Below are 19,230 nucleotides of genomic sequence, written 5' to 3'. Positions count from 1 at the left end.
TACAAACTAGAATATACAGAACATATACAAATGTATGTAATATACATAAGGAGTGACTGAATATGTAGAAGCAAAATTCTGATAGTTGTTTTACCTTAATTATGAAAACTAAACAAACATCCATTAATAACTCAATAAAAAAGACAATTATTCAATTAAAAAAATACAACTCTGATATATATCTTTCATCAAAAACTAGTAATTATTTAAGATATAAGTAGCTATGATATCTATATTTTTATAACAATTGTTGAACTTTATTACTTCCATATTATTATTATTACTGTGAACTTCAGACATGTAACTTTTCAGTGACTTATTAAATACTTACCACATTGTTATGTAATGTCGATACAAGGGAAAAAAGGTATTTCTACCTTAGAGAAACCCATGGTAGAGACATGTATTTGTAAATAGATAAATTAGTACTAAAAGACAAAGACTCAACAAAGAAATATGGTCTAAGTGTTTCTGAATCCTGGAGATGTATTATTATGTCCTGTGTGTCCTTACTTATGAGGCAAAATAATATGGAAACAGAATAATCTGAGAGAATAATCTGAGAATGATGCTTGCTTTGGCAGCACATATACTAAAATTAGAATCATACAGAGAAGATTAGCCTGGATCCTGTGCAATGGTTCTTGAAGTGTTCCATATTAAAAAAATAATAATAATCTGAGAATGATTAAGGCTGAATCTGAGATAAACCAACCTGGTTGTGCAATTGACTGGCCTCTTTAGGAATGGTCTTCCTTCAAGATCATGGTGTCCAAAGATATCATTTGCTATACCTTAAACGTAATAAAAGCAGTCACCTGTTGGAAAGTTTTAGTAAGTATATTTAGGTAGAAGTGACACCCAACCAGTTTCTAAAGCTCTTTGGAAAATCCCATGCCCTTGAGTGAGAGAGATCGAAAAGGCAAAGCTGGGTGTAAGAACCCAGCATGATTGAGCTACACGGTACAAGTTAGAATTCAAGAAATCCCTCTACAATGGGGAAGAAGCACACAGAGGTGCTGAGTGTAACAGACTGAGGTTTAAGGCCCACTCACTGTAGCCAAAGCTTGTGTTGAGGTTGGCTTCAGTATGAAGAGTAAAGCTGGCAATTCAGATGTTATTAACACAAAGCAAAGAGCATCAATAAACATTTCTGAGAAAGGTGTTTAGTGAATGCTCTACTATATTCCACATTTCAAAAAAGTTCAAACCATAGTAGAACCAATGAATAATGCAATCAAAGAACATAAAGTTAATATAATCTTTCACTTTTTCAACAGATTGACAGTATATAAGAATCACTTATCAAAGAGACTCCTCTGAAACAAATATGTATGAGTGAATTTTTGGAAACAAAATAAAACTTGTTTTTGTATTTTCTCAGAATAAAAGCCTGGCAGTTCATTTGGGCTATTTTTTTTTTTAATGACTATTTGCAAGTGGAGACAATATTTTGTTTTTGTGGACTATCTCATTTTTAGCTAACAGTCGTGTTCATAGAGTACTGCAGAACTGAGGTCCATACATTTAACTATCCTCAAATACATTTCTAGCCATAATCCTTCAAAACTCCTTATGAAACTCACCTCCTTCATTGAACCTCACTCCATTTGATAGTCAATGAAGTGGGTATTATCAAATTAAAATATATCAGCATGCATATAAATGTTAATTTGTTCTAATATGTGGTCTTCAGTAGGATTTCTAAGACTTTCGTTTGATTAGCTTTTAAAGTCTTTCAGCGTCTTAAGATTATTTTTATGGCTTACAATGTACCCTCAAAATATATTGATTCTTATAATAATATAAGATCCATGTACTTCATTTATGCCAGCTTACAGATAACTCTCAAGTGCTTTGATTTTACAGTGTTTCCCTGGCAGTTAATTTAAAGTTAGAACATTGGTCTTCCAAATCTGACGTTTGTGTGATTGGTGGATTGTACTGAAATTTTATTGACCTTTATCTTATTTTTGTGCTCACTGGCTCATCAGATGCTGTGCTGTCAGAAAAAGAGCATTAACAACTTCTCTACCTCTCTGTCTACAGTGTATCTTTTGCAAGAGTATTGCTGATCAGTTCATGAATAGTTCTTAGCTTGGCTATAGCCTTCGACTGACTCACTATAACGTTTATAGCCTTCAGGGAGCTATTTGTCTTTGCATTTCCTAATCTTGTGATTTATATACTAGTAAGCCTAAGGGCTACTTCTCATCCCTAAGGTGGCTACACACACTCTCTCTTTATTTTGTTGCCAAATCTGCCTTTTCCCTCTTTTAAAGTAACCATTACTTTCTGTATTCTTTGAGAACTTTTTTTTCAAGACCGGCTCAATTTTTCTTGCTGGCTCTAAAGAAAACCTATTACTAAGCTACTATTAAGTCCTGCTAGTATATATTCTGATCACTATGAAGAAGTAGCCAGGTGATGGTACTTTTATTTTTAAATATTTTTACAAATATTCTGGACTACTGAGAATCTCAGCCTTTAGTTTCTACCTGTTAATTTCTACTTCATTCAAGAAAATGTACATTTAAGAAAATTTAGCATAAAAATATTACTCTTGCTTTCTGGATTTAAATTCAAATACAGTGTTTACATTTTTAAGCCTCATCTTGAACTAAGGTTTTGTTATCTCCTGTTCTTATTCATCACCTTTATCTATGAATGTCCTTCTACTCAACAATTGCGTGACCTCCCCAAAACAAACAAACATATCATCTCAGAACAGTGAAGATCTTCTAGGCTCAAGTGGGTAACTTAGATTTATACACACATAGACACACATTGCCACAAGAATGTATATTTGTGTGTATGTACTCACATGTGTATACATACATGCATGTATATGCATGCATATATAATTAAATATTTATTTTCTTTATTATCTACATATGTTTATGAATATATGTGCATACAAATATATGTTTAATGTATGTGTATATTCATAAGTGTTTATCATGTATGTATGTGCCATTTCCTCTCCTATGTGACCATTCATACCATCACACCATACTACTTCTTTTTCATTAATGTTCTTTGCTGAGAATATCGTGTATTTTTTTTCAGCTTTATTGAAGTATAATTGACAAAATAAATACTACATATATTTACAGTGCACAATGTGATGTTTGATATACATATACATTGCAAAATGACTAATACAATAAAATTAATTAACATATCCATCAACTCAAGTAGGTATCATTTGTGTGTGTGTGTGTGTTGATAACACTTAAGATTTACTATCTTAGCAACTTTTAAGTACAGTATTAATACGGTATTATTAACTATAGTCATCATACTGTACATTAAATCTCCAGAATTTATTCATCTTGCATAACAGAAATGGCATCTTTTTAAACTGAGAACATTGAAGTAATCAGGAGAAAACTTCCACAATTTTCCACTTAACTTCATGGGTTTGTGTCCATACATTATACCTTCTCCTACTTATATGGATTAAACTGTCCATGCTCCTAGCTAAGGACAGCTTCTGCAGTTCACATTGGGCCAATCTTTTCTGATCTACTCAAGGATAATATTCCAGCAAGTATACCCTTTCCCGACTTCATCAAATTATCCCTTTCTCCTGAACCATTTATATAAACTTGCAAACATCCTATATTTCAAAAAACTAAAACAAACCAAAAACAAATAAACCTTTTGACCATACTTTCCCCTCAGTTGAGATCTCGTTTCTCTTATTTTCTTCACAGAAAGTCTTCTGTTCTTTTCATTCTACCTTGAACCCCCCACTCCAATAAGATATTTGCTCCCACTGCTCCAGTGAAACACTTGACTAGGGCTACTGGACTATAGAACTGCTAAATCTAATGGTCATTTCTCAGCATTCATCCTACTTGAAGAGTTGATGACTCCCTTGGCCTTTAAACACCTTTTCTCTTGGCTTCCAAAATATCATAGGCTTTTGGGGATTTTGTTTTGGTTTTGTTTTTTCTTTTTCCCGTTTTACTTCTCTTTCTTAGTCTCATTTTTTGGTTCTTCCTCATTTCCCAATTCCCTAAAGTTGTATGTTTTAATATTAGTATTAATAGAGTCTATCTGTTAGTATTAATAGAGTATTAATAGATGAGTCCTTAGAACTCTTGTCTTTTCTATCATCATGTACTCTCTTTACATCCTAAAGCTTCCTAAGTTCATATTACGAGCTCAGACCTACAGTAGTCTACCCCACAGGGATATCTAAATGATATCCAAGACATTAAACATCTCAAACTGAGCTCCTTATATCTTCACTCAAGCCTGCTCTTCCTAAGTCAATATTCTCCCTTTTAGTAAAGAAAAACTTGAGATCTTCCAGTTTTTTAGTCATCTGACGCCTGTCTTCTTCTCACTATTTTTTTTTTTTTCGGTACACGGGCCTCTCACTGTTGTGGCCTCTCCCATTGTGGAGCACAGGCTCCGGACGCACAGGCTCAGCGGCCATTGCTCACGGGCCCAGCCGCTCCACGACATGTGGGATCTTCCCGGACCGGGGCACGAACCCGCGTCCCCTGTATCGGCAGGAGGACTCTCAACCACTGCGCCACCAGGGAAGCCCTTCTGCTCACTCTTAACATTTGGTTTATTATCAAATCCTTGTGCCTCCTCTTTCCCTGTTTTGCCAACCCTTAGTGCTTCCTACCTGCCTAGCATGTAGGAATGCTTCTAAATGCTCTTCAGAGATTACCTCTCAATTAGTTACTATTATTATTATTCCTGTTTTTACAAAACGGAGAAGTGTTAAACAAAACAAAAAAAATAGACCACTGTCTTTTATGTTTTAAGTAACTAACTGGATTTCAAATCTGTGCAACTGAACTCTAGAGGCTGGTCATCTGACCACTGTGCTATGCCACCAGATTTAATCAGATTTTACTATTTCTCAGTGTTTCTATTACTTCAAACTGGATGTAGGGGTCTAAGCCATAATTGTTTCTCTTGTAAATTGTGCAAAACCTCCTGCCTTGGCTTGCCTGCTTTTACTATTTTCCCCATCTGTCTGCCAGAGTGATCCTTTTAAAATATAATTCAGATCATGTCACTGCTGTGCTTAAAAGTTTCCAATGGCTCCCATCACACTCAGACAAAAAACCCATGAGTCCCTGTATGACCTACGCCCTGTTCTCTCTCTGACTTCACCACTGTCCTTCCCAATCACTTCTCTACAGACCACTGGTCTCCTAATGCCTTCCCAAAGACACCTGCAATGTATCCACCATGTTGCCTCCTTCCTCAGAGTCTTGGCATAAGTTCTCCCTATTTTCTGGAATGAGCTTTTCCCAGTCAGCCTCATGCATTATTCTTTCTCTTCCTTCAGCCCTTATCTGACTTTGACTTATATATTGAGGCTTCTCTTGGTATCAAATATTTCACCCTTTCCCCTTCCTAGTCTACTTCCCTGCCTTACTATTTTTTTCTTAATTTTTTTATCACGAGCCAACATTTAATATATTTTGTGTGTATTGTTAGTCTTTTTGTCTCCCTGGCTAGAATGGAAGTCTATTTGTCTCCCTGGCAGGGCTTTTTGTATTTTTTGGTTTACTATAGCATCTCCAGGACCCAAAAGATTGCTTGGAATGTTTTTATGCATAATAAATATTTGTTGAATGAAAATTAACAAGCATTTATTCCATCATCTTGACTCAAAATTTCAAGATTATGATTATTTTTTTTCCCAAAGAGACCTATTAATTCTCAGGTTATGATGTCTAGAAATGCTATGAAATTCCTTCTTACAATTCTGGGATTGGTCAGTATGTTTCTGATCAAATTTGAGACTCTTACTATACTTTTATTTTTATTTCTTCTCATTTTGTCCATGTTTTATAGGGCCATCATCATTATAGTTTTAAAAGAAAGATGCATTTTGCTATAATTCCCTTCTAAAATCTCTGTTTATGAATCATTAACAAATTAAACAAAACATTTCTATTTGTAAATCAAAGCCAATATCTGGTTCTTATTTCAAATTTCCAGCTTCACCTCTCACTAGCTTTCTCCTTAAACTATACATTAGTATCAAAGAAACCACCATCTGTTTCTCATACATAACATTTATTTAAATATATTTTCCTTAGTCTTCTCTAAAACAAGATTTGATTGATTTCATTACATCTACCTCCAGTAGTTTCTTTCTATCAGTTCCTTTTCCTTCTTCTTATCTCTCCTTTAATGAATCCTTATTTGGAATCCAAAAATTGAAATCTCTTTCATATACACTTGTAGCATTTTATCTTCACACTCATAACTAGATATTGTGTTGTAAGTTTTAAAATCTGTCCCTTTCATGAAACTGTATGCTCTGTGAGAGCAAGGACTGTGTCCTAACTACTGCTGCTAGTCTGAGACACAGCATATAGTGTGTATATATATATATATATATATATATACATATATATGTATACACATACATACGTATATATACCTTTTATATATATTTATTGAACAGTTGGAAGATTGTATGAATGTACCATCTATCTTGTTGGCCAACAGAAATCCTATTAATTCCTTTAATGAATTTATCCCATCTTTCCAATTTTGCAAGATTTAAATCCAAAGGAAACCTACTTTATAAAATAAATTTGAATAACTCTTATTTTTAACAAATTATTTACTCACAATAAAGAAAAATTAAGTCACAGACATGTTAAATGCTTATATCATTAACCAAAATTGAGTATTATTCAAATATAACATTTTTACTAATTTTCTGAAACCAAAATAGATAAGATATATTCACCTGTTATTAAAGTTTCAGTTACTGAAGTGTAAAATTTTAATGAAAAGTCTTGCTAGGAAACTTTATATAAAAAATTAGTTATACTGAATGGAAAATGTGTGAAACATATTTAATGTGTTAAGTAGTTAAAGACAGTCTATTGTCAATAACATGTTTTTTACAAAACTTCAAAATACATTATGTACAATTGAAAAAGTTTCAATTTTTATGTTTTAGGAATTCTTTCTAAATTGTTTATCATGCTTTTAACATAAAATTACTTTATAAACCCCATTAAATTTAAATCTTTACTTATTTGTTTTCTCTATACTCTAAATTTTAGCAGAAATATCCAGCCTGCAAACAATGCCATCATTTTTAGAAAACGTAATAAAACCTTCCACACAATTCAATTATTCATCTCCATTGGTCATGCCACCAACAGTTTTTAGGTACAAATTTTTTACCTTTCATCCTTTCTTTCTTCCTTCCAACCTACTAGGGGCATGGATCTGAGGTAGAATTAGAGATCCAAATTGTGCAAAACTAATGTGGTCGCTATCACTTATCAAGTTCCAGTTTAGTAGAGAATACATATGTGTTGTTTCAAAACCTTCTAAGGAGCTTCCTTGGTGTAATTTGAAACTATCTTCCCTACAAGGAGGACAGGAAGAGACTGAAGAAGAGGAATACCATTCCAGATTGGTAGGTGGCAATTTTCATAAGCAATGAGGCTTGTCTTGGGTGGCAGCAGGAAGAGTAGATTTCTACACACACTACCAGATCCTTGAATGAAACTTTGCCATTTGCAGCAACATGAATGGACTTGGGGGGGGGGTATTATGCTAAGTGAAATAAGTCAGAGAAAGGCAAATACTATATATATCACTTATATGTAGAATCTAAAAAGTACAACAAACTAGTGAATATAAGGAAAAAGAGGTAAACTCACAGATATAGAGAACAAACTAGCGGTTATCAGTGGGGAAAATGAAGCAGGGATGGACACTATACGGGTAGGGGATTAAGAGGTACAAACTGTTATATATAAAGAATATATTGTACAACATGGGGAGTATAGCCAATATTTTATAATAACTATACATGGAGTATAACCTTTAAAAACTATGAATCACTGTATTGTACATCTGTAACTTATACAATATTATACATCAACTATACTTCAATTAAAAAAATTTCCATAGAGGTCTTAACCCGTTTGGTCACATATTCAGTCCTGATGATCACAACAACACCTTACTCTCTCAAGACTGTATCCTTGGAACAGCTCCCACTGTGGGAATTGTAGGCAGAATTCCAAGGACAGGTGAGGGAGTGAGGAGCCTCTGATTGCCTGAGTCCAGCTTGTGGGTCAACCAGTGGTCATGTCCTCTTGATTAACTCCTCCAACCATATGTTAATCAAATCATTACAGAAAATTTTGAAATTATAACTATGCTAAATATTATGAGTAAGGAGGTTCATGGATCAATCAGAGAACATAATAGAGGAATTTGACCTAGATAAAAGATTTGAGAATATTTTCCTGGGAAAATATTTCCTGGGAAGAAAAAAGCAGAGCTGAGATGTGAAGAAAGATTAGGAGTTAACTGAGGAAATGCAGAGGGAAGAGCACTCCATGAACAGAAATAAAAGGTGAAAAAGTTGTGTGGTAGGAGAGCCTGTAATGTTTCATGGAGTTGAAAAGAGTCAGGATGACTGAGCAAAGATAATAAGGAGAGTGTGGTATAGAATAAAGGAGGACTGAAAGGCAGAGTCAGCCCATGTGTGAGAACATCTAGTGTATATTTAGTATATCTAATCCTCAAATAAATGAGGAGGAGTTGAATGACTTTAAGCAAGAGAGTGAAGGGTAAGTGTTCTGTTACCAGACCATAGAATGACTTTGTGTAAATCAGCAAAAGGATTTCTTTCTTCATGACACTTTACTGACATCTGCTAGGAAATTGCCAAATATCTATTTAAACTAATAAGATTATGGAGTGAAGAATGCCCCCTAAAGATGTTCAAAACACAACGTGCACTACTTTAATCAGAAGTTGTGCATGACTGGAGAAGACCTTGTAAACACAGCATTATACTAAAGTGTGAAGGTAGCTGAACCTAGAGCAGAAACAAAGAGAGTGCATAAACAACAATTTGCATGAGCAAAATTAACTGAAATTTGGATTTAATATTAGAGATGAAAATGGATTTAACATATAATTACAAGATAATACTAACAGAATAATTTATATATCAGATATGGGGAAAAGAAGGAAAGTCATTTGACATGTTGGTTTCTGGCTCATATAAGAGCAAGTACTATTCACTGTGACAAGAAACAATAGAGGAGATTTGGTTCAGGGGAAGAAAGAGGGGAGACCATTATTTCAATTCTTCACCTGTTAGTTTGGAGATGTTTTGAAGCATTCAAGTGGTGACATCACAAGAACAGTGGATATAAATCTGAAGCTCAGTGAAGAAATCTTAGCTGAAGATAAAATGGTAATCTTTGACTTATATGTGGAAACTGTAGTTGTGTGCTTGGAAGAGACTGCCTTGGGAGAGAGTCAGGGTAGGTAATAGTTAAGGGTATAGTAATTGGAGGTTGTGGCGAGAACAATTATTCTTTGGATGTGATGGTGATTAACCATAATGAAAGTGGAAGTGTCACCAAAATCAAGGAAAAAATGAGTTTAAAGAAGGAAGGAGTCATCAATTGTATCAAATTCTACTGAGACAGAACATAACATAGAAAGTTTAGAAAAGCTTTCTTTGGTTAACTTTTTCAAGTACTGTTTTAATTAAAGTGAGGAAAATGAATTGATCTAGTTTGGAGTTTCCTACAGATTGTGTATGTAAGAAATGGAGGCAGCAATTAAATATTGGATTAGCCAAAAATTCATTCTGTAACAGCTTATGGAAAAACCCAAATTAACTTTTTGGCCAACCCAATACTATTTTTGAGAAATATGGTTGAAAAGACCTAAAGAGAAATCAGGGAGGTATAATAAAGAGTGTAACAATAATTAGTACTTTTTTTACTTCATTAGCTTATTTTTCTGTTGTTCCTATTTAATGTGAGATTCTCCAGCATATTTAAAAAAAATATTTTTCAAAACTGTTTTTAACCTTATTGAATCTTGTATTAAATATTTCATATATTGGATTATACTCTACTTATTTTAGGAGGGCAGATATACTAAAGTTATCAAAATCAGAAGGAAATATTAAACAAGTAGCATTACATCTTGACTTTGAAAAATTGTTAGAATGTTAGGAGCTAAAGGAGGAAAAAGAGGTAAATGACAAAGTTTTCTATAGAATATTTGGAGAATCATGAGATGGCTGCTCTAGTAGCTGTTTCTTTTCCTGTAGTCATGAGATATAAGATTGGGAAAATAAAATAAACTTTACTAGTTCAAAGTTTTAAATGTCAAGCCAAAGCTCTATGGAAGAATAGGGAGAAGAATGAGGCTAGAACATGAAAGATGGGGGTAGAAGAGATTCCTGTAGTTCACACAGCTGTCAGAATCATCATAATGAAACCTCATAATTTTGGTGAAATTCTCATTGATGCAAACATATTTAGAAGCTGCCAGATCTCTGTTCACCTGACGGTGTCACTGCTCTTGTAAAGGTCAATAAATACTTTCGTGAAGATCTTGCTGCTTCCCTCGCCCTTCTCCTGTGCTTGGGGTGCAGCCAAAATTATTCAAACAGCTCTTGAAAATTTAAACCCATACAGGTATTACCTTAGGCTGAAGCATGTTCTACTTAGAAATGTATAGTGACTCCTCCACGTTAATCTACACATTTAAATTTAAAAATAAAATTTTAAAAGTATCAGTTTTTGTTAAATGTTTTAAGCATTATATGCTTATTATAGAAAATATCCAAAACAGTATTTTAAAGTATCAATATTTAAACCTATATTTCTGCCATCCAAGTTAATCATAGTTGAAAACATATGATAATATCTACTTCTGGGCAATTTTATTTATAATGTTTAGATAACAATAAAATTTTAAATTTGCATCCTAAATTTTTTATAAGCATAATATGAAATACATATTTTTATTTCACCAGTTATTATCTTCCCTCTTCTCCTAATAAAAGGATGTTGACATTTTGGTGCATTATAATAGAATTTTCTGAGAAAATATTAAACAGTATAAGACATAATGGTTAAGAACATGAGTTTTGGTATTAAAAAAATTAAAAAGAAACTTTTGTTTCTACACTTGTTATGTTCCTCCTTACTAAGTAGTCTAAGAAATGTTTCTTTAACTCTCAGGGACTCACTTTCAAAATAATAATAGTTCAGATATGAAGACAGCTTGGTTATGTGTTACATATTAGAAAGCATCATCCATTATCCTCTTGTTAATGATGTAATGTCATTATCTTTAATTTTTGCCAATTTTGTATAAAAGATACAGCTCATTTTAATTTGAATGTATTGCTTACTAGCTAAATATGGAATTTTCAATCTAGACATTTGAAATTTAAATCTAATTTTCTGAACTGGTTTCTCATGTCATTGGTCCATTTTTATTTTGAGGAGTCTTCTTTTAATTTTAAAAATCATATCTTTTGAAAATTAGCCTTTTATCTGTCATATGTATTTCTTTATTAAGTGCATTATTTGCACAATATTATAATAATACTTTGACTTATAAATGCCTCAAATGATAGAAAAATATATATGCATATAGTTTGTGCATGTGTGTATATACGTTCTTTTTGAGCATAGAAATTCCTTCCCACTAACAAATAATATTAATAATCTTATTTGATTTCTTTAGTTATTTATTGATTTATTTTTTCATATTTAACTCTCAGATATATTCAGAAGTTTTTTTTAGCATTTGGTTAAGTAGGTGTCCACCTTAGTTTTCATTTAGCTAAGCTAGAGACTTTTCATTGAAAAATTTCCAGAGACTTAAACATTTCCTTTATCCATTAAATACTTAAATGTAATATGGTCTATTTCTTTTTATTAATTTTCTCCATGTGGATTATACTTTAATTATTATGTCTTTATACTATATCTTAGTGTCTGGCAAGCCTCTTGATAATACTCTCTTTTTGTTTGAGTGTTTGATGTATATTCTTGCCCAATTATACTTCCACATTAACCTTAAAATCATTGGTCAAGTTTGGGGTGAAAATATCCCAGGGTGAGCTTAAATTGATTTTGTTTTAATCTATTAAATAAGTTAGGGAGAATTGAACTCTTTATAAAAATGTGTTTTCTCAGTTAATGACATACTGACTCTTCATTTATTAATCTTTAATTGTTTTTCTAGATAAAATTGTGTAATTTTCTTAGAAAAGATATGCAACATTTCTTGACAGGTTTATATCTATTTTTTGTATTAAAATACTAGTTTGAGAGGACTTATATTCCCTTATGTTTTCTAGCTGATTAATCTTGTGTACTGGATGGAAGTAACGAGTACAGTTATCCATCTCTAGACTGTCTGGGCTCAGATCTTGATCCTCTTGCTTTTCAGGTAGGGAAAATTACCTAATCTCTGAGTATAAATTAGTTCCTCCATAAAATTAAGATAACATTTCAATAATAATAATAATCTCATTGAGTTGTGGTATGGATTAGATGAGTTTTTATGAGGCAAAGAGCTTGGTAAGGTCCCTATCTTCTGTGATGCACTCAATAAAACTTGGAAAATATGTAGGGAAAACTTTATATTATATGTGTATTTTCTTACTGAACTGCTTAAAGTTCTTATAAAACTTTTTATTCAATTTTGCTTAATAAATATTTCTGTCATTTATATGTAATAATTGTATCATTTCTATTTTCAACCCTTATACCTTTTATTTCTGATTCCTATGCTGGACTATTTATATCTAGAGGTTACATAATTTGCAACATAATAGTTTTAATAGTGTTTTTTTGGTTGGGGTCCTGGCACGGGTAAAAAAGCACACTAAATTTGAGTAATTAAAACAGTAATACAGAGACTATTTAAAAATATATGGGTGAGGGTTAAGAAAACAGCATGATAGAGTGAAGTTCTAGGCCTCATAAGAAAGGGGTGCTAATCCTGCCTTTATGCTACAGAGACAAGGGAGAAAGCAGTTATCAGGACTGGAGACAGAGTGTATTAAGAAATGCAATCAGTGTGGAGTAACCATAATGCAGCAAACCAAGGGAATATACTCACCAACTTAACTCTCCTACCTCCTCTATAACCTCTGCAGGTATTCAACTTTGGATAAACCTAAAAGGAAGCCTTAGGATAAAGGAACGTTTAATGTTGTTTATTTGGGTTGACCTTGCAGGACACAGAAGATGGTGTATATGAGGGGATAGTGAAAGATATCCAGTTGAGGGGCAGTGTTGTCACATCCTGACATGGCTTGGTGTGTTTCTATTTCTTCATAGCTAAATACGAGTTCTATGATCTAACTAAAATAAAATTTCTCTTTCACAAAGTAATTTATTATCCTATTAATAATTATTTTTTTAATATATCAGGAAGAGATGTTATTTTTCCAATTTTGTTTGCATTTACTCATTTGTTTACATGTTTTCTGAGGCCCAGTTATAAGCCAAGTTCTCAGCATGTGCCCAATTTGCGTTAGGAGTTAATTCAGAGTTAGTTCCTGCCTTTATGAAACTTACTGAATTTCAGTGAGACTGAAAAAACAAGGTAAGAAATCAAATCTATAAGTAAATGATTCCAAAATGTAAAGTATTGCAGAGAAAACAAATAATGTGTTGCAATACAGAATGATTTTGGTGGAATGTAGAAGAGAGTAAGAGGGCTTGCACTTTAGCACAATGTTCATGGAAGTCATTATGAAAGAGCAAATTTAAGCTGAGACCTACAATATGATTCCACAATGACAAAAACAGCCAGGACAAGAACTAAGGAAAAACATTTGAGAAATATTATGACAAAGATTTAAGGGCACAATCTGGGAAGTGAAAGGAGAGTGAAGCTGGGGTCTAATGCTCCAGGCAAAGAGAAGAGGAGCTGAGTTTGATCAAGCAAGTGCACAGCCCATAGTTTATAATAAAATTAGACTTTAAGCCATGGAAAGACATTGGCCCCTTACTTCTCTGACACTCCACCTTCAGTTATTTAAAGAATCAAATTAGGTTTATCTTCAAAATATATCCAGTACCCACCACATCCAATGACTTCTACTGCTACCATCTTGCTTCCAGACATCATGACCTTAACAGCTTCCCCCCCGCACCCCCAAACTCTTGTATTCACTATCCTCCACACAGTAGTCAGGGGCATATTCCTAAGAGTAGAAGTGATTCAAGCTGTACCAATCTCCTCACTGTTCCGTTTCAAACCCTGCAGATAAACAAGGCTGGTGTTCAGTTTACTTTTTCTTGCTCTCCAATAAAGGTGGGATTCAGATCATTTCATAAATTAACTGGAACACTTCTTAAATTGTTTTAGTGCTCTTGAACTATTTACATGGGTATATTGTAAAAGTTACAGCTAACTAAAAAAGTAAGCCAAGAAGTTGAAAGTTTATTTGATCTAAATATATTAAACTATTTTGAATTTTCTCGGGGCTATTGATCTGTTCAGCTATACTTATTATTTGATAACTTTGGGTGATTTATAATTAATCGTGCAATCATTGAATTCTAGTTTTATTGCAATGCAGTTTAAGGAATGTGGCCTTTAAATGTTGTTTTCACATTAATTTGGAATATGATTGCAGAATTAGTTTTAAATTTTATTGTAAAAAATTGTGTCCTTTATTTATATGCCAAAGATTGTATAAATCATTTCATCTAACTACTTCATTTTACATATCTACATGTTAATTTATATATCTATAGCATCAAAAAGTCTAATGAATTATATTACCCTAAGATATATACTTATGCATTTTAGATTACATTTTCTTTCAAAGACAGAGTGATTTATTAAAGTCTTCCTAAATAGTTGTTTATGTTGATTTTTATTGAACTCATTACAGGCATACAATGGAGATATTGTGGATTTAGTTCCAGACCACAGTAATAAAGCAAATATCTCAATAAAGCAAGTCACATGGATATTTTGGTTTCCCAGTACATATAAAAATTATGTTTATACCATACTGTAGCCTGTGTGCAGTAGCATTATGACTAAATTAACAATGTACATACTTTAATTAAAAATAATTAATATTTTTAAAATGCTAACTATCATCTGAACCTTCAGTGACTCACAGTAGTAACATCAAAAATCACTGATCACAGATCACCATAACAAATATGATAACAGTGAAAACGTTTGAAATATTGAGAGAATGAATAAAATGTGACACAGAGTCATGAAGTGAGCAAGTACTGTTGGAAAAACAGTGCTGACAGACTTGCTCAATGCAGGGTTGCCATGAACCTTCTATTTGTAAAAAACACAATGTCTGTGAAGCACAGTAAAGCCAAGTGCAATAAAACAAGGTATGCCTGTACATATTTTGTCTTATTTAATTCCACGCTTTGTTAGTTGAGGCCAAGAGCTTCATGACTGTTATATAACCACTGGGACTATAAACTAAGCCTTTCATCTCATGGAATTTTTAAAAGCATATTTTTTTAGGTATCTTGAAACATCACAGCAAGTTCTGTGTGTTCTGAGCCTATCTCTGAGGGACTTTTCATTTTTTTATCGTAGAATATAATTTCAATTGTATAAACTGATTAAATTTGTTGTGTGAATATCATTCTTTCCTGGTTTCCATCATTGCTGTAGGCTTCATCTATTTGTTGTACTGAAGTTCATATTTAATGAGAGTTTTTGACTATGGTGTTGAAAAGGAGTTTGTGGATATATTTATGTTACATTTCCTACTTTTCTTCTGATCCATGCAATCTCATTTTTTATAGACATAATTTTGATTCAATAACATAATATCAAGTCTTTCTAAATTAACCTAAATTATGAATAAGAAAATCAGAGAAGAATAAAGAAGAGACTTATCAGTGGTAATCAGCCTTCTTTACAGCACCATTCATTGTTTGCCATTGTTCTTTCTCTCTGTTGTCCCTTATTATAAAGCATATAAATGGTAAAATTAAAAAAAAATGATTTAGTGGCCAGTCAAATCGATTTATTATTCATCTTTAACTTAATAAAATACCACTCTAAATAAAACTCTAACATTCTGAAAATGTGGTTTGGTCCTTTTTCCCCCACTTTCATCATAGCAATTACATCAACATAAACAAAAATTAGATGGTTCAACATGCAGTATATAAATTACTGACTTTCATTAAAGTCAGTTTATGACCATCTTGAGCAAGCCCTCTTTTCTGCAAACTATTGTGAGACACAATGTGAAATTTAGCATTTTTTTGGTTTTATTTCAATTGTACTGCATATCCCCTTAGATAATTCTATCTGTGCTACTCATATAAATCAAAATAATTCTGTGATACAGGTTTTATATTATACTTTCTTATGTGCTTATTACTTGGAGGCCAATGCTTCTGAAACAATTTTTAACTGCAATGTAAACTGACAGATTGCCCTGAGGGGTTCTTTCTTTGAGGAAAATGACTAGAGGCTGTATTTTATTTTTTTAACCTCAGTTCCATATTTGTAAATTGATTAAACTGAAATGCATATATCTTATAAGTAGAAAGGAAAAATGGATTCCTTATGGACTTACCAGAGTAGTTTTGGGCTTTTACTTGTAGAGTTTCAGTTAATATCTAAATAATAATTGGTGTATCAATTAAGATATCTTAAAAACAAAATAAAATAAATTATAGTCCAATCCCAAAAGCAGGCAACAGAAATTAGGGAGGTTAATCAATGTATATGTTTTAGGACCCCTCACTTTTTTTCTTCAAACCTAAGACAGGAATATTAACATTTTTGTTCACTAAGGACTTCTTTGCATTTGAACTGTCATTCTACAATGTGGTGTGTAAACTGAAAATAAATATTTATTTAAGGATTTTTTGGTGCCCTGAACATGGTTTATACTTCCTATCTATATAATTAGTTATTATTACTCAAGCATATTTCACAAAATGCAAGCAAGCAAATAAAAAGAAAAATGAGTAAGTTAGATCATATTTTCTCCAGGAAATATAAGGTATATACAAATAATCAAGGAAACATAAGTAAAACTCAACAAGCAATTGAGAGAATAGAAGAAGAGACAAGCAGAAGTAATTTAAAATTATTTAAATTAATAAAAATTGTAGGGCAAAATCTTTATCTCTGGCACAAGAGTGGATCAGAAGGCACATTTTCAGCCACTAATAGAGGTTTCAGTTTACTTAGCTGCAAATGTTGGCATACGGAGTTGGAGGCATAACAGAAAGAAAATGAAAAAAAGAATAGGAATCTGAAGCCCAGAGAGAAATACTGTATGAAAAGCTGTTATAACCTACCAAGGCACACATTCATAAATTTACATTCACACAAGTTAATCAGTAATATGAGAAGAATGGTGTGAAAAGTCAGCCTAAGCACAGGGAAGTCTGAAAGCAAGCACTTTTCCACAGTCAATATACAAACTGAATGAGGTTCCAAACTGTCTTTCAAGATATCATTTCAACATTTATTTTCAATTAAGCTTTTAAGCATACAGATAGTTTTGAAGAGCATTTTTTCAAAGTATTTGCTATTTTTGTCCTATGGGATATATTTTAATTTAATAAGAATTGTACATATTTTCTCTGGTTATTGAACAGTTTGGAATGTTATTAAACAATGGTAATATAGAAGCTATTAACATCAAATCAGAATGTTAAATTTTATAAAACTACTATTTCCTTTCATTTTAAAAAATATTCTGATTATTTTGATTTCTTCTATTGAAACAATGTAATAAAATTAATGTTTTAATGAATGCACATGACTCGCACTATATTATGACTGTAAGTACTTAATGGAATATACAGTAAATGCATTGAACTTTATAGTTTTACAAAAATCTCATGTTCTACATTGCCAAAAGCAGCAGTGTATTATGGTCCTGGGGAAAAGCACTTCTGAAACCAGCAAAGCCACCTTTTTTATCAACTGATATGGTGCTAATAAACATTAGAAAATATTTTGTGCCTGGATGTCAAGTACTGAGAAATGATACTGTGCCTTCGAATATGTTCTTAATATTAGTTGACTGATAAATTCACTGCAGGTGGCATTTATTTCCATGAACTATAGTGCTTCACTTTATCACTCAGACTAGTTCACAATGTTCCAACAGCTACAATCTGTTAACTCTCATCCAAATAGCTAAAATGCCCTTAAAGGAAGTGTTACTTGCCGCTGAAGGTTCCCTAGCAATTTTAAAGATTTCATAAACTCTGGTAAAGCTCAATATCTGCTATTGGATTGACACTAAATTAATTGTGAAATAGAAGAGAAAAATTTCCTTTTTTCCACAAGAAATTGAGCCTTGTGTTCTATAATATTTGTAAGAATTGTACACTTATTTCAGTAAAAATCAAGAATTATACTCTATTGGATTGTCCTTACAAACTACACATGGCAATGGTTGACACAAAAGAGCACATGATAAAACTAAGTGCTCACTCCCTTCTCTCCATTCCCTTCTCTCACTCCACAAGGAAAAATATTAACTGTATAATGGACATCTTTTCAAGTAATTTTTCTATGTCCATGTAAGCATATGAAAGCATATATATATATATATATATATATACACACACACATACATAAAATCTGTTTTTATAAAAATGCTATTATATACATTACTCTGAAACTTGCTTCTTTTACCGAGCATTATGCTTATAAAGAAATCGATTTTTTTCTTTAATGACTGTGTAATATCAGATATTTATGGATGTGCTATGATTTTTTTAGTCATTCTCTTATTAGTGGGTATTTAGGATCCTTTTATTTCTTATCCCTTCAGAGAATTCTGCAGGGAATCTTTAAACAATGGGACTTTTCTTTCCATATTTTTATTATGAAGTGAGAATGTTGAATATAGTGGAATGCATATGTCAGTTTTAGATTCTGCCAGCTTAGTTTCCCAAAAGGTTGTTGTGATTGGCACTTGCATTGGAAATGCATGAGAGAGCTCCTTTTGATTGCCCTCACCATCATTGGATATTAGTCTTTAACATATTTGCCAGTATAATCAATGAAAATTGTTAGTCATTGATTAGCTTTTTCCTGATTAAAAAAGAGGTTGAACATCTTTTAAAACACTTATTGAAAATTTGAATTGATAGTCTTTTCTACTCTGTATATTCTTGTCATAATCTCTACCATCGTTTCCATTTAGTTTAAAGATCTTTTATTCTTTAATTTGCAGGAGCTACTGGAACATTAAAATATCATTCCACTCCTTTTTTCTTTTATATGTTTCAGAGCTTTTCTCCCGGTTCTTTTATGTTTCTCTGACTTATTCTTCTATTTGGAAAATATTAATTTCTTGCACTCAAATATATTACATATGGATTTTCTTTGGTATCTTCTATTTTGCAGAATGTCTTCCTAATTTTTTTTAAATTTGGACTTTAA

At 32.3% G+C, this 19,230-nt stretch overlaps 1 pseudogene; it reads left to right on the top strand.

Annotated features, from left to right (window-relative positions):
• Positions 1-572: 572 nt before the first annotated feature.
• Positions 573-664, top strand: LOC132413993 (U6 spliceosomal RNA; annotated as a pseudogene).
• The last annotated feature ends 18,566 nt before the right edge of the window (positions 665-19,230 follow it).

This window comes from Delphinus delphis, chromosome 18 (genome assembly GCF_949987515.2).
Source record: "Delphinus delphis chromosome 18, mDelDel1.2, whole genome shotgun sequence".
In the NCBI taxonomy this organism is placed as follows: Eukaryota; Metazoa; Chordata; class Mammalia; order Artiodactyla; family Delphinidae; genus Delphinus; species Delphinus delphis.
This window is presented reverse-complemented; position numbering and strand designations above follow the sequence as displayed.